The 13,380-nt window shown below is 46.5% G+C and overlaps 1 long non-coding RNA gene across 1 annotated transcript; it reads right to left on the reverse strand.

Moving 5' to 3' along the window:
- Nucleotides 1-283: 283 nt before the first annotated feature.
- LOC310697067 lies at nucleotides 284-7,137 on the reverse strand. Its single transcript, XR_014520914.1, has 2 exons — nucleotides 4,993-7,137; nucleotides 284-531 (listed from the first exon to the last, which is right to left on the reverse strand). It is a non-coding gene; the product is annotated as an uncharacterized lncRNA (long non-coding RNA).
- Between the last annotated feature and the right edge of the window lie 6,243 nt (nucleotides 7,138-13,380).

A 13,380-nucleotide genomic window follows, 5' to 3' on the forward strand; every position in this document is an offset into this window, starting at 1 on the left:
TTTTCATGCCTTCTGCTGTGAAGGAGGAACGAGTTCAGAGGAATGAGTATGCCAATATGCAAAAGGTGGTGCCCTGCACTGCCAGCTCATACACTTTAATCTTGATTTCCATCGTTTTGTGGGCTTGTAGAAACCTGAAGTTCCATGTGAAATTAAGAGCTTCAGATTCCATTTTTAAAATGCTTTTGGTTCTCACAGATGCAGAGAAAAAGGATTAAAAGTGGGATTAAAAGCAAGTGACCTAAATGCTCAGAACACAAAATGCATTTTTTTTTAAAAAAAATCCTTTATCCATTTTATTCTTAAAGATAATCATCTGAATTTTTAAAAAGCCATTTCATTTATACAGACAAACAGAGAGGGAGAGAGGAATGATGTCTAGGAGATAAGACTGTAGACCTTTTGCTTGGAGCGGTGGCAGAATGAAGTGACGTATTATGGGACACATCACCCTTCCCCAACGTGGTGCCCATGCTGGCTGAGGCTGATGAAATTTGTAGTCCAAAACTCCAGGTCGGCAAGAGAGGAAGGCTGGAATACATTGAAAATGGTAGAGCAGGTTAATATAGTAAAAGGAAGAGGGCTAGTCTTTATTTTCATTTTTAAATTTTAGATTCTATGGGGTGGTTTTTAATATATATATTGGGAGAGATTCTCCAACATCAGTTTAGTCAGGTGGCGAGAAACGGCATTGCATCCTGCCCCTTTTGTGCCCCCATGTTTGCAAATGTCTCCCCCTGTGCTCTGCTTCTCGTTCCTAAGCCCCATCTGGCAGCATGCATTCTCATTCATGCGCACAAGGCAGGCCTGGCAAAATAAGCTTGTGGCGATTCAGCATTTGCATGGTTTCCCTGAAATGCTGATTCAGCCCATGTGGAGGAAAGGGGGGAAAGGTGGTGAGAAACATGCCATTCTGCTGGATCGTCATTCCTCTGCTTTGTCTTTGTGCTGCGATGGGTGAAGGGCAGGCAGATGAACCTCTCCAGGGCAAATGCTCGCCTCTTGCACAGAGGGGCAGGGCATGCGACACACATACCAGCTCCACAGGCATGTCTTTCCTAATCAAGAACAGCTTGTTGCATTATCCGCCCCCTGACCACCCCTTGACGTTGCCTCTAAGATGGTTTGCTGCTTAAATTTAACCAAAGGCGGGTTTGAGATCACATGGGCCATCTGCAGACAGTAGGTAGCATCACAAATGTGCAGTTTTCATTTGTGTTGCAAAGGGCTCTGTTTTGAGGTGGGGTTTGGTCACATACCAACAAATTCAGGCAGTGCAATTCTAGTTGATTGGGAGGTCTTTCACAAACGACTCTCCTTCCCAAAAGATCAGGCTTCTTGCAATAAGGGAAGTGGCAGAGAAGTGCGCTAGAAATGCAATGCCCCTAATCTCCAGAATGAATGACAAGTAGTTAGCTTCATCTGCTCCTCTGCAAGTAAGTCAGGATGGATGCTCAATAACATGAGTTTGAGAGTGCTCAGAGTATCCAGACATTTTGTCTTAGGACAGCATTTATATTGCTGAACATCACATTTTCAAAACACTCCAAACCAGAATATTTTGCTGCTAGGAAAATACTATTCCCATCCACCCTTCCCCAACCTAGTGCAATCAGTTACAATTGGGAGTGCTGCAGGGAATGTGACTGAACAAGTATCACAAACACCTATTGGACTGTGCCTGTACCATCACTGCCTTTGCTTATTTTTAAAGAACTTCTTGAAGGCCACACAACCCTCGGCTGTATCATGCATATATTGATGTGCTCACATAGTGCAAGGTTCTTGTTTCGTGGTAAGCATGAGCATGGCTAGCCCTACCTTCACAGAAATGGTGGAACAGTTTTGCCTAGCTGCTTTCTGACTCACCCATTTTGTGGAGATGGGATATTGTGCTATTGGCAGCAGATCTGGGTTAATATTTAGTATGGGCAGCACTTAAAGATTCTGTATCAGATTGAGCAAGTGGTCTGATTCTATCAGAAATATTTTCCCCAGTGTTCAAAGGCACCCCCTCCCAATGTAAATGTGCAGAGGAATGCAGCTTCAGTTACACTTGCATCCTATTCATTTCAGCTAGCATATCTCATTGATTTCAGTTGGTGTTTAAGGATACTGATCGTTCTCTGGATTGAGAAAAATCTGTTTCTGGTGGTGGTGGTAGTTTTGATTATCTTAAAATCTCTATAACTGACCCTGAATCTTTCTTACAATGAAGAATATTACTAGTCCAAACCCACTCAACAAACTGCTAGCTGAGAACGTACAAAGAGGAAAAAACTTCTTCCACAAAATCATGGAGAAGGTAAGATAATGATTCATTTCATTTCAATACCACTTTATATTTTTAAGAAAAATCTCAAAGCAGTTCACAGCACATTAAAACATCAATAAAACAATCCAGAATAACACATTACTGAAGAAAGTCAAATATAAAGTATACAGACAGAGCAACACAATTAACAGAAGCTAAAATATTATCTTAAAGATATCAAAATAAAACATTACAAAGGTCAACTACAGAATACATATTTAACACAAACAAAGTTAACAAAAAAATCTTAGACATTTCAAAAGAGAGCATATCTGTGTGCAATGGCAGGTTCCATGCACGTATGTGTCTTGAAGAAAGCAGACATCCTTCTTTGCAACATCCAAACATCCCCTGATACTCATTTGGGGGGCTGGGAGTTGCAGCATTCCTGCACTTGCGCCTGTTTACTCTGATAACCATGGGTGCAATTCCATCTGTGCCGAGTGCATAGCCTTCTGAGCTGTGTAGATACCAGGTTGTCACTGGAAGGTTGTGGCCTCTTTGGGGGAACTATGACACGGAGCAGAATCAAATATCACACTTGAAGGGTCATTCTGGATATTTTTCATGCTCGTACCCAAATGGAACCCAAATTTAGCTGCACACAGCTAAATGGATATCGGGTGGAGTTTGGGTTCCATTTTAGTACCAGCTGACGGCAGTGCACCCCATTTGCCGATCAGTGGCCTGTGTGACTAATGCAGCTGTTTTTGTTGTGCATTAAACCATCCCTAATGACAGAGCCTTGCATCTGGACGAAGTGTGGGGGTAGCAATGTTTGGTGACTAGAGAGGCATGTATCCAATGCTTCACTTGGACTGGCCTCTTCCTCAGCATCATCATATCCTTGCAGACAAAAGAGCCAGACTGAGGAGGGATGACGTGTGCCTCTGACGGACAGAGAAAGAACAAGAGACAGAGATGGTTGGTGCACTTCTAACTGGGAGCTCATAGAATCATCCTGCTGCCCCAGCGAGAACTTCAAGCGGTGCAGTCAGCAAATGTACACTTTTCCTGGCACTGACTCATTCCTCTCCCTCCTGGCAGCTGATGAGGGTTTGACTCACCAAAGCGACTCAGTTTCTGAGGCTAGTCGTGGCTTGCTCTTCCTTTCGCTTTCCCCCTTGCCCGTCCCCCGTCCCCCTGTCAGATTCTGCCCTTGGTCGGTGTCCCACTGCCTCATTCCCAGGCGGATTCCTTGCGCTTTGCTTGCTCCGCTGAGCAGCCTCTCTCTCAGGCCCAAGAGGGCAAAGGGGGACAAGTGGAGATTAATGGTAAGCTGCTTGCTGCAGCCAGTTAGGGAAATGCTGAGGAGATTGTTTGACCATCATCGCTCCCAGCTGCCGGCCAAGTCACATGACACCAGGCCTTACCAGAGAGCTGAAGGTGGGATTAGATACGTCAGTGTCAGATCAGAGATGTGGGGATTGACGAGAGCCAGAAATGAATGCTTCCATCAACGGGGCTCTTCTGCCTCAGCCTTCCTGCCAAGGAGTTTTTTGGCCCTGCCTAATGCAGCACACAAACATCCCCGTTCACAAGTCAAGGACACAAACTATGGTGAAATCACAAAGACTTCAAAGTGCAGAGACCCTCAAAAAACAGTGGCAGCTAAGCCTGGGGCCATTGCACTGCAGTTTGGTTTGCTTTGCTTTAAGCGGTGCAGGAAGCAAAGTTACTGGTGCTGAGACCCTGGAAGTTGAAGCAGTACATTTTTGTGAATAAAACATGGCTGGCAAAGCTGTTTCCGCTGCTAATCACTTCATAAAGGGAGGCTTTCCATTGGATGAATTGTTCTGTCATTTCTTTCTCATAAGAACACAGGAAGCTGCTTCTTATCATTGGGTCTATATAACTCAATATTGTTGACAGTGTTTGGCAGCGGCTCTCCAGGGTTTCCCCGACTTGGAATTACCAAGGGATTAAACCCATTGCCTTCCGTGTGCTCTGCTTCTGAGCAACAGCCTTTCCTTGTCCATCTTTCACTTGGGTTTTCCTTTCTTTCCTTTTTTAAAAAAAATCATTTATTAGAATTAATTTCTTTTACTTCCATGGAAACGAACTCCAGGCTGATGGCCCTATTATTCAGTTGCAGTGAAAACCAATAAAAGAGAGGAGGAAGCAGATGTTGTTTTTGTAAATGCAGGCTCAGCAAGATAAAGATTGCTTCCAAGTAGGGCCCTCCTAGTGGCCACCATTTGCTGCTTTTCCCATTTGCTGCTGAATGTTTAAAAAAGAGAGAAAAGAATAGGGGGAGCAACACACTGTTCCCTGCTGGCAAAAGTTTTTGCTTTTACACTATTGCCAGATGAGAGATTTTGGTTAATATTGTCTTTGAATCTTTTGATGTATTTTAATTTGGTATTGGTTTTTCTTTTCTTTCAGAAATTGTAAGTTGCTTTGAGACTATATATATATATAGCAATAATTAAATAGGCAGCACATTCCTTTTCTTTCTTATAATCTCTTTCATATAACATGCCCTCTCTCCACGCCAGTGGAACATGATGGGATCCAGCCAGGCTCCCTCAGGTTGGCCTCCTCTTCTTCCCTGCTTCTTACCCTCTGCCAAGTTCTGCTTCTTTGAAGTGCAGGTCTACATCCACATGCCCAGGTATATTTTGTTCTTCTTCTTTTTAAGGCAGAACCATAAAATTTTGAAATATTTAGCTACATACCCCCCTCAACATCTAATGCCACTGCTTGTTCAAGATGGAGCCTCATTCAGTAGATGAAATTCTGCCTCCAGAGGTTGCTTGCTGTAATCCAGTCTTCCTCAACTTGGTGCCCTTCAGATACTGTTGGGCTACAACTCCCATCAGCCCCAGCCAGCACAGCCAATAGCCAGGGATGATAGGAGTTGTAGTCCAGCTGGCTGCTCCTGCTTCACAGAGTTGCCCATGTGATCTAGAGGAGAGGGAGGAGGATGCAAAGAGGTGTGGCTGCTCCTGAATTGCTGAATTGCCCAAACACCTCTGCCCTCCCTGGCTTATCTCACAGATCCCTCCTCTTGCCTGCAAAAAAGAAGGATCACAGAGGCCTCTCTTTAAGCAAGCACTGCCCAGATTGGTGGCTTCTGCTTCCCAAACGAATGCAGCTTCTCATTCTTCCTTTCCTGGCAGACCTGCTACCTCGGTGGTGATTCAGTTTCATCTCTAAAAGAAACAGCAGGATGGCTTGGGGTTGGCAGGTGTGGCCTCCATCTGCAATCTTGGGCATGACTCATCCTGCCGAACTGGCAAAGGGTGACGAACGTGAATGCCCCTTGCCAGGTGGCACATTCGGAGAAGGTGCGCTCCTGATGGGATCACAGCCACAGCGTGGCAGGAAGAACACTGAAGGGCGCACCGCAAACCTGCTTCCTCATGCAGGCCTCCCCCCGGCCCTGCTTCTCTGCTCTGTTTGTGTGTGGTGTGCTTCTGCAGCCTCAGCATGTCGGAGCATCCGTGTGTCAAGGAACAAAGAGGGGAGAAAGAACACGAAAGAGCAGGGCAGGCCCAGCAGAGTGAAAGAGAGAGATTTGCAGAGCCAGAGGCAACCTTCTCTCCTAGATAGAAGAGATGGCTGAGAAGCTAGAGAGGGTTTCCGTCTGAGCCACAGAGAGGGCAGCACAATGAAAGCATATTGATTGGGGATAATGAGAAGATTGAGGAAGCAGATCATAAGCTAACAGGATATTAAAAGAAACCAGGGTGAAAGCCTATTCAAAACCCCCACGCCTTTTCTTGAAAGAGCATGAACGCATCATATATAGCCTGAGGGTGTAGCTGGGATCAGCAAAAATGGACAAAGGGTAAATATATGGATTTAAAGCCTCGAGTGGCTATTTTAGCAGGGGGGCAAGAAAGGACACAAACTTGTATCATTATATAATAGATGCGATGCTTTGCTTCCCATGGTCGGGTCCCAAATTTGGGCTTAGAATTGAAACATTTCCTCCCATTGTTTCCAATCTGTGGTGGAACTGTTAAGCATCACAGTATTTAGAGGCTGGACATATATGGCAAACTCGGAGATCACACAAATTTCTCGGATGCATACATGCAAAACCAAAGAAACAGACAAGTGTTTTCCGTTTGTAAGGAAACTTTGACAAATGAAGACAATGTTCTCCAAACTTTCTGCCCTGCACAGCAGCCCCCAATGGAAAGAACTTGTTCACACACTTGTATGTGTGAACTGCTCTCCCAAACTGAGGGTATTTGTCTGCAACTAACAAACCTAACAGGGTACATAAGCCCCATTTCCCAGGGCTAAAGCCAAATTCTAGCTCTTGAGGATTAGGGGATGAGCTATGTGTGGGTGGCAGATTATAATATGGCATTTCCCGTGCGGCTGCTGCCTCCATACCAGCTGATGCAAACATGTTATCAGATGCATCCACAAGGGGAGAGACTTTTTCAACCCTGTTTATTCCCTTGTGGGAAGATCTTTTCTGGGTCTCCAGTGCTCACTGGAATGCTGGTCACTTTTACCTGTTCCAGGAAACAAATATATATGATGCTGTTGCAAAACGCTGCCCACTTTGCTGAGGGCCCAAATTTCACAACTGTGCAGAAACTCTTGTTTGGCGACCCTCGTGCAAGTGGCTCTCTCCAGCTTTGGTCCTGCCACCAACAGGGTTTCCAGTATCTGGGAAAGCTTCCTTGCAAAGAAGTACAGCCAGTGCTTTTAAAAAAAAATATTTAGGGCTACTCATATTGTTTCAGGAAGTGTGCTTTTCTCCCCTAACCTTACCCTCTGTCCTAAAGGAGATCCATATTGTATGCTATTTCCCACCTCCCACTGAGCTCCGCTTGCAGTTATTAATATTTTTGAGTACCCTGAGACTGTGCAGGAAGGGTTCCACCAACACCACGGTCCCTAAAATTTGAACCGGATCCCAGAATGCAAGCGATAGTAGAAATTCCCCACCTCCCACTGGGCTAGGCTTGTGGTATTTTCCAGGGCCATGAGACTGTGTAAGCACAGGAGGAGTGCCACCATTTTCTGCAGTCCATCAGATTCGATTGCACTGCCTGAGAAACCAAATATCCGTCCTCCAAGGAAACACAAACACCTGGCACCATAAGTGGAGCTCGGTTTGAGGTGTGTGAAGGGAAGCGTTGCTGGGCGTTTCTAGTTGAAACATACCATCTGCCGACATGAAAGGGCATTATTAACCCTCCCTGTGCAGCCCTTCCTCGCCTGGCTGCTGATCCTTTCAAAGGAGATGATTAAACCCCCATTCCAGTTATTAGCTAGCTATTAACAGCTACCTGACTGCAACACAGCAATAATGGCCCTGGAAGGATTCCAGGCCAGCAAGGAGCCTTATTATTTCTTTGGTGTCTCAGCATCAGCAGGAGTGCTGGGCAGAAATAAGCTCTGGGGGCTAGGAGGGAAGGCTGTGCTGATTGACTGGGTGGGGAGGGGCAGTAAACAGGCAATGTCTTCCTCTGCCCCACAAATCAAACTTCAGCCTGGCCAGCGCTAGCGAAGAAGGGTTGCGGCCATATCTGCCCCTTGAAAAGCTTTGAAGCAGAGAGAGAGAGAGAGAGAGTACAGCAGCCACCCCCTCCCTACCCACCCATCAACATTGTAATTTATTACTTATACCCCGCCCATCTGACTGGGTTGCTGCAGCCACTCTGGGCAGCTTCCAACATATTAAAAACACAGCAAAACATCAAAGGTTAAAAACTTCCTGATACAGGGCTGCACGCTGCCTTCAGATGTCTTCTAAAAGCCATGTTGTTGTTTATCTCTTTGACATCTGGTGGGATGGCGTTCCACAGGGCGGGCACTACTACCGAGAAGGCCCTCTGCCTGGTTCCCTGTAACCTCACTTCTCGCAGTGAGGGAACCGCCAGAAGGCCCTCGAAGCTGGACCTCAGTGTCCGGGTAGAACGATGGGGGGTGGAGACGCTCCTTCAGGTATATTGGGCTGAAGCCGTTTAGGGCTTCAAAGGTCAGCACCAACACTTTGAATTGTGCTTGGAAATGTACTGGGAGCCAATGTAGGTCTTTTAGGACCAGTATTATATGGTCCTGGCAGCCACTCCCCATCACCAATCTAGCTGCTGCATTCTGGATTAGTTGTAGTTTCCGAGTCACCTTCAAAGGTAGCCCCATGTAGAGAGCACTTTCCCACTTGCCCACCTACCTTTGACTACCTTCTGACCAGGAAACCCAAGCTGGCATGACTTGCAGGATTTCTTTATTTGGACTGACTATTGCATTTTGCTTTCCTCTTAGCAGAATATTTGTGTGGGGGCGGGCTGTGTTTAATGAAGCAGGAAGCAAAAGAGTTAGTGGGATATCCATTATTGGGTTTAAATTGTAACCTGCCCTGGAACCTTAGAGTGATGGGGCACACATATATAATAATAATTCCCAGAAGCCTGTTCCATGGCTTCTGCTCCATCTTGCTTGAAGTCAACCCCCCCTCCCATTTCTGTGAAGATGCACAGAGACCCACCCACTGGAACCTGGATGAAACAGGTGCAACTCTACAATCTGTATAGGAGGGAGAAGGGGAAGCAGCTTGGAGTGAGGCCTTGTTGAGCCTGATCTTGTTTTAGAGAGATCCTGCCCTGGTGAATATATGCAGATCCTGGAAATTCCTGTGGGCCTGACTCACCCTTTCCCACAGGTGCCTCTCCTTCTCCCGCCCTCCCACACACTGGCTTAGTTTCTGCTCTACTTGCCCCACCCTCAGGGACTGTCACTTTGGAGACAGTCACACTCAGCGGGGCAGGGAGTGGGTAGGAATGCCCTGACGGGCTTCCAGGGCAGGGTGCATTGTGGGATTGGTGCTGCTCACACATGCCACTTTTTTTGCAGGGTCCACATGACATTTGTCGGCCAGTCATTTCCCCCCCCCCCAATTTAATCCAAATTCACCCTTTGCACTAAAAATCCAATACAGTGGTACCTTGGTTCTTGAATGTAATCCATTCCGGAAGTCTATTTGACTTCCAAAAAGTTCAAAAACCAAGGCCCGGCTTTCAGTTGGCGCAGGCACCCCAGAAACAATAGCTGACAGCTGCATCGGACATTCGGCTTCCGAAAAACATTCGAAAACCGGAACACTTACTTCCGGGGTTTTGGTGTTCGGGAGCCGAAATGTTTGAGTACCAAGGCATTTGAGAACCAAGGTACCACTGTAAATATATTTAAACAATTCTACCAGTGACCTGTTTGTGATATTAAGCCTCTGTCTGGGAGAATCCAAAGGGAACATTGGTGAAGTGTGACTAGAGGGTCAAGCAGGCTTTATAAGGTGAGGCATACTTTATGGACAGTGCTAGGGCAAAAACAGGCAGCCACATGCATGGAGTGAAAAGCTGCAGTCTCCTTCTAGCTCGCCAAGCTAGTCAGTCAAGTTGATCTGGCTGCTTACAGAATTATGAATGGGGATGCTTACCACCCGACTCCTCTAAGAGGACAACGGCTATCAGGTGACACATGAAGGCGTGTGCAGTATTTTAATAAAGTGGCAGGTTGCCTCTTTGAATTCAAAGCCCATCAAACCATTAGACCATAGTGGTTAGGGTGCTGGACTAGGACCTGGGAGATCAGAGTTCAAATCCCCACTCAGCCATGAAGTTCACTGGGTGACTTTGAGGTAGCCTACCTCACAGGATAAAATGGGGAAGGGAATAAGTTTGTATACTAACTTGAGCTCCTTGGAGGAATGGTGGAGAATTAGAGATAGACAGATAGATGATAGATTAGATAGATAGATAGATAGATAGATAGAACGGAACACAGTTGTGCTTGTTCCCAAAACTAATTCCCAAGACAGTTCTTCTTTCAAAACGTTGGTGTGAAGCTCTCCACAATGATGCATCTGGATAGATTGCATTGTACAGTCATACTTACAGAACTGTATGTTTTACAAATACCCTTATCTTTCAGAACTTGTCACAGTATGGCTTGAGAACAAGTTTCAGCAAAGTGTTTTGAAGGCAATGAAATATTTCTCTCTCCTTCCCACCATACACCTTTCCTCGTGCTCTAGGGTGAGGGTAGTCAACTTGATGTTGTTGGATTCCATCAGACCCAGACAGCATGACCAATGGACAGGGATAATAGAAGCTGTGGTCCAACAATGTCTGGAGGGCACCATGTTGAGTTCCCTTTGTTCTAGGGCAGTAGTAGGAAACATACGGCTGTCCAGACATTGCTGGCCTACACTCCCATTGTCCTTGACCATTGACCATATTGTCGGGGTTTAATGGAGTCAAGCAAGATCCTACATGCCACCGGTTCACCATCAGTGCTCCCAAGCAAATAGCTATGCAGCTATGGAGAGTTCTCTGGGCAATATTCATCAGTCACTAGAAATGCTGAGCCCTTTTCTTGACTTTAGAACATAATAAAAACCCTGCTTGATCCTGGTTCTTCTCTCCAATAAGAGGAATGTTTGAACAGAGAAAGATGATATGAGCTTCATTTCATCAAAACTGAGGTGACAGGAAATGGTGTAAGGCTGTTGTAGTCACAGATAGGAATGTAGGCCTGTTTCAATGGCTCTTCAGTGGATCGTCGGGAAAAGGCCATATGACTATGGTATGAAGCAATATCACAAGTGGCCTGAAGATTGGTACAGGAAATATAAGTAGTCAAAACATGGCCACAGGCAACCTGTACTTTGCTGTACCTTAGCCTTTTGAGCCAGTTCCTCTTTGTACACAGTTCTGGGATGAATCTCACGGGGGACTGCTAAGGGGCAAAGGACTCTTATCACAGCTCTGTGTCACTGATGACTGAGAGGAGATTATCGTGCTCATTGTGAGGCCTACAGATTGATGGGAGATTTCTGGAGAAGCCACAGGTCCCTCCCAATAACAACCAATCCAGATAGAAACATTCAAGCTCTAATGGGGCACTGGAGGGAGATGAGTGTTTCCTCAACCCCACAGTTTCTTTTGGACTTCGTGCTGGGAACGTTGTGTCTGCACAATGTCATCCCCAATCAAAATGCTATCCCATCTCATTTCCCACCCCACTTAATCCAGATTTACCATTTTCATGGGAAACCTGCTAAATAGAAGGCCAAAATGCAACATGGGAAACAGCAAATCCAGATTAAATGGAGGGGGAATGTGGGAAGGCACTTTGGTGAGATGGGCACTGTGCGGACGTTGCACAAAACAGGCGGACGTCAGCAGCAGAAAACCTGCAAGGAAACTGCTGTGTGGGTGTGCCCGAGGCCAACACAAAATGCTTGGGATCCAGTTGGAATCTGAAACAAATCGAGGAGCTTGGCAGTCTGTTTGAAATGAAGTGGGAGGGAGGCAGAATGAAGCAGAGATGGTTGGAACTGAAGGACTTAGGAAATGAAGCTTTGTTTGCATTTTGGAAGCTGCTCTTTTCCGCCCTGCCTTGCTGATGCTTAATTTTCAGCCAGCCCTGAAGCATTTTTCTTTAACATTTCTTGAAGCATTTTCTGTAACAAAAGGATGTGTGTGTATTTAGGGTGGTGTGGCTGAGAACAAACCAGCACTATAATTCATGGGCCTACCTGTCACTGGAATAATGCTTGACCTCGCCCCAGCGGTCCTGAAGTCTAGCTCTGATCATCAGTCCTATTTCTTTCGTGTCCTGTCCTCAAATAATTTGAGAGGAGCTTTTATATTGCCTGAGATTAAACAGGGGTGTGTGTGTGTGTGTGTGTGTGTGTGTGCGTGTGCGCGCGCGCATAAGATGCAGGCTGGCATTTTGTTGATGATGATGTCACATATGGACACTGCCAAGCCCCTGCATGTGCATGGAGCAGTTATCATCCAATAAACCCACAGCTGGAAGCACCCGTAGATTGACAGAAAAAATATTTCATTGAGAAAAGGACTAACAGGTGCTCCCTTAAGCACCAGTGGGAAGAGTGGAGGAGCTCTACCACGCATAGCTGTCAACTTACAGATTTGAAAATAAGGGACCAGCAGCCAAAATAAGGGATTTTAGTCAACCAGTTAAAAGGGACCAGATAATTTTGGAAAGCAGCGCCGGTTTTTAGCCCTTCGTTTCCAGAGGATGCTGCTCAAGACACCAGCCGATGAAACAGTGCAATTAAATAACTACAAGCAGCAACCACTTTTCGCACAAAATGAAGTCCAAGCTACGAAGATGCTGCTGCAGTTCTGTATCTTTTTTCTCGTGCTCCATCTGCAGCTCTCAATTCCATCAGGTGGGGCGGGAGGAAGGGGGGAGGAAATAGCACCCGAAATAAACCCGCAGATCAGACCATCTATGCTAGTCTACCACTACAAATCTATGGGAGAAGTGCTTGCGGTCCTTCCCTTGTAGCCCTTGGAACATCTGCCCGCGCCTCTGCCTCCTCCTCCTCTTCCTCCTCTCTCTGAACTGCTTTCTCTATGGTTGCCCTCGCTCTCCTCTCAAGGCTCCTCATCAATTCATAGACCATGCCAGGCTGCCCATCTCATTCGGGACCTTTGGCGGCACAGCCGCAGTACGGCCTAGCGGGAGCGGGAGTGGCGGTGATGGGCAGAGGGGAGGCCCAAGGCAGAGATGCTCAGTTCGGCGGCTGCGAGGAGGATGGTGGCGGAAGGGCCCAAGGCTCCCACCAGGCCCGGTGGGGAGGGGTTCCCAGGGGCCGAGGCTGCCTCCAGCCTTCATCTATTGGAGGAGAAAGTCTGTAGTGGGGAGCTTCGCTGTGCATTTCAGGATTTCTAAACCATGTGGTGGTGGGGGCGGGGCACAAGCAGACAGCACACTCTCTGCTGCAGACCTTCACTCCTCACCATGTGGAAGGAGGCAGAACCAGGTGACCAGGGGTGGGGCTAGATACAATAGTAATCAGGCCCCTGCTTTCTGCTGATGGCATGGGCCCTTTAATGCCTGAATTAACTGTCAGGTAAATGACCATCAGAGAAAATGAATCAATTGCAGGGGTTTTGTATACAAGATTCCCGCCCCCCTTGTTGAAGGAAGTCTGAGATAATTCATGTGCATGCAGTATACAGGCCACAGCATTCGGCAGCTCATGAAATAATTGACATCAACCCAAAGTATACCATGAACATCCAGCTGGCAACTAGTTTGGGTGAAAACAGCTATAT

The sequence above is a fragment of the Podarcis liolepis genome, assembly GCF_965112155.1.
Source record: "Podarcis liolepis genome assembly, chromosome: 2".
Lineage (NCBI taxonomy): Eukaryota > Metazoa > Chordata > Lepidosauria > Squamata > Lacertidae > Podarcis > Podarcis liolepis.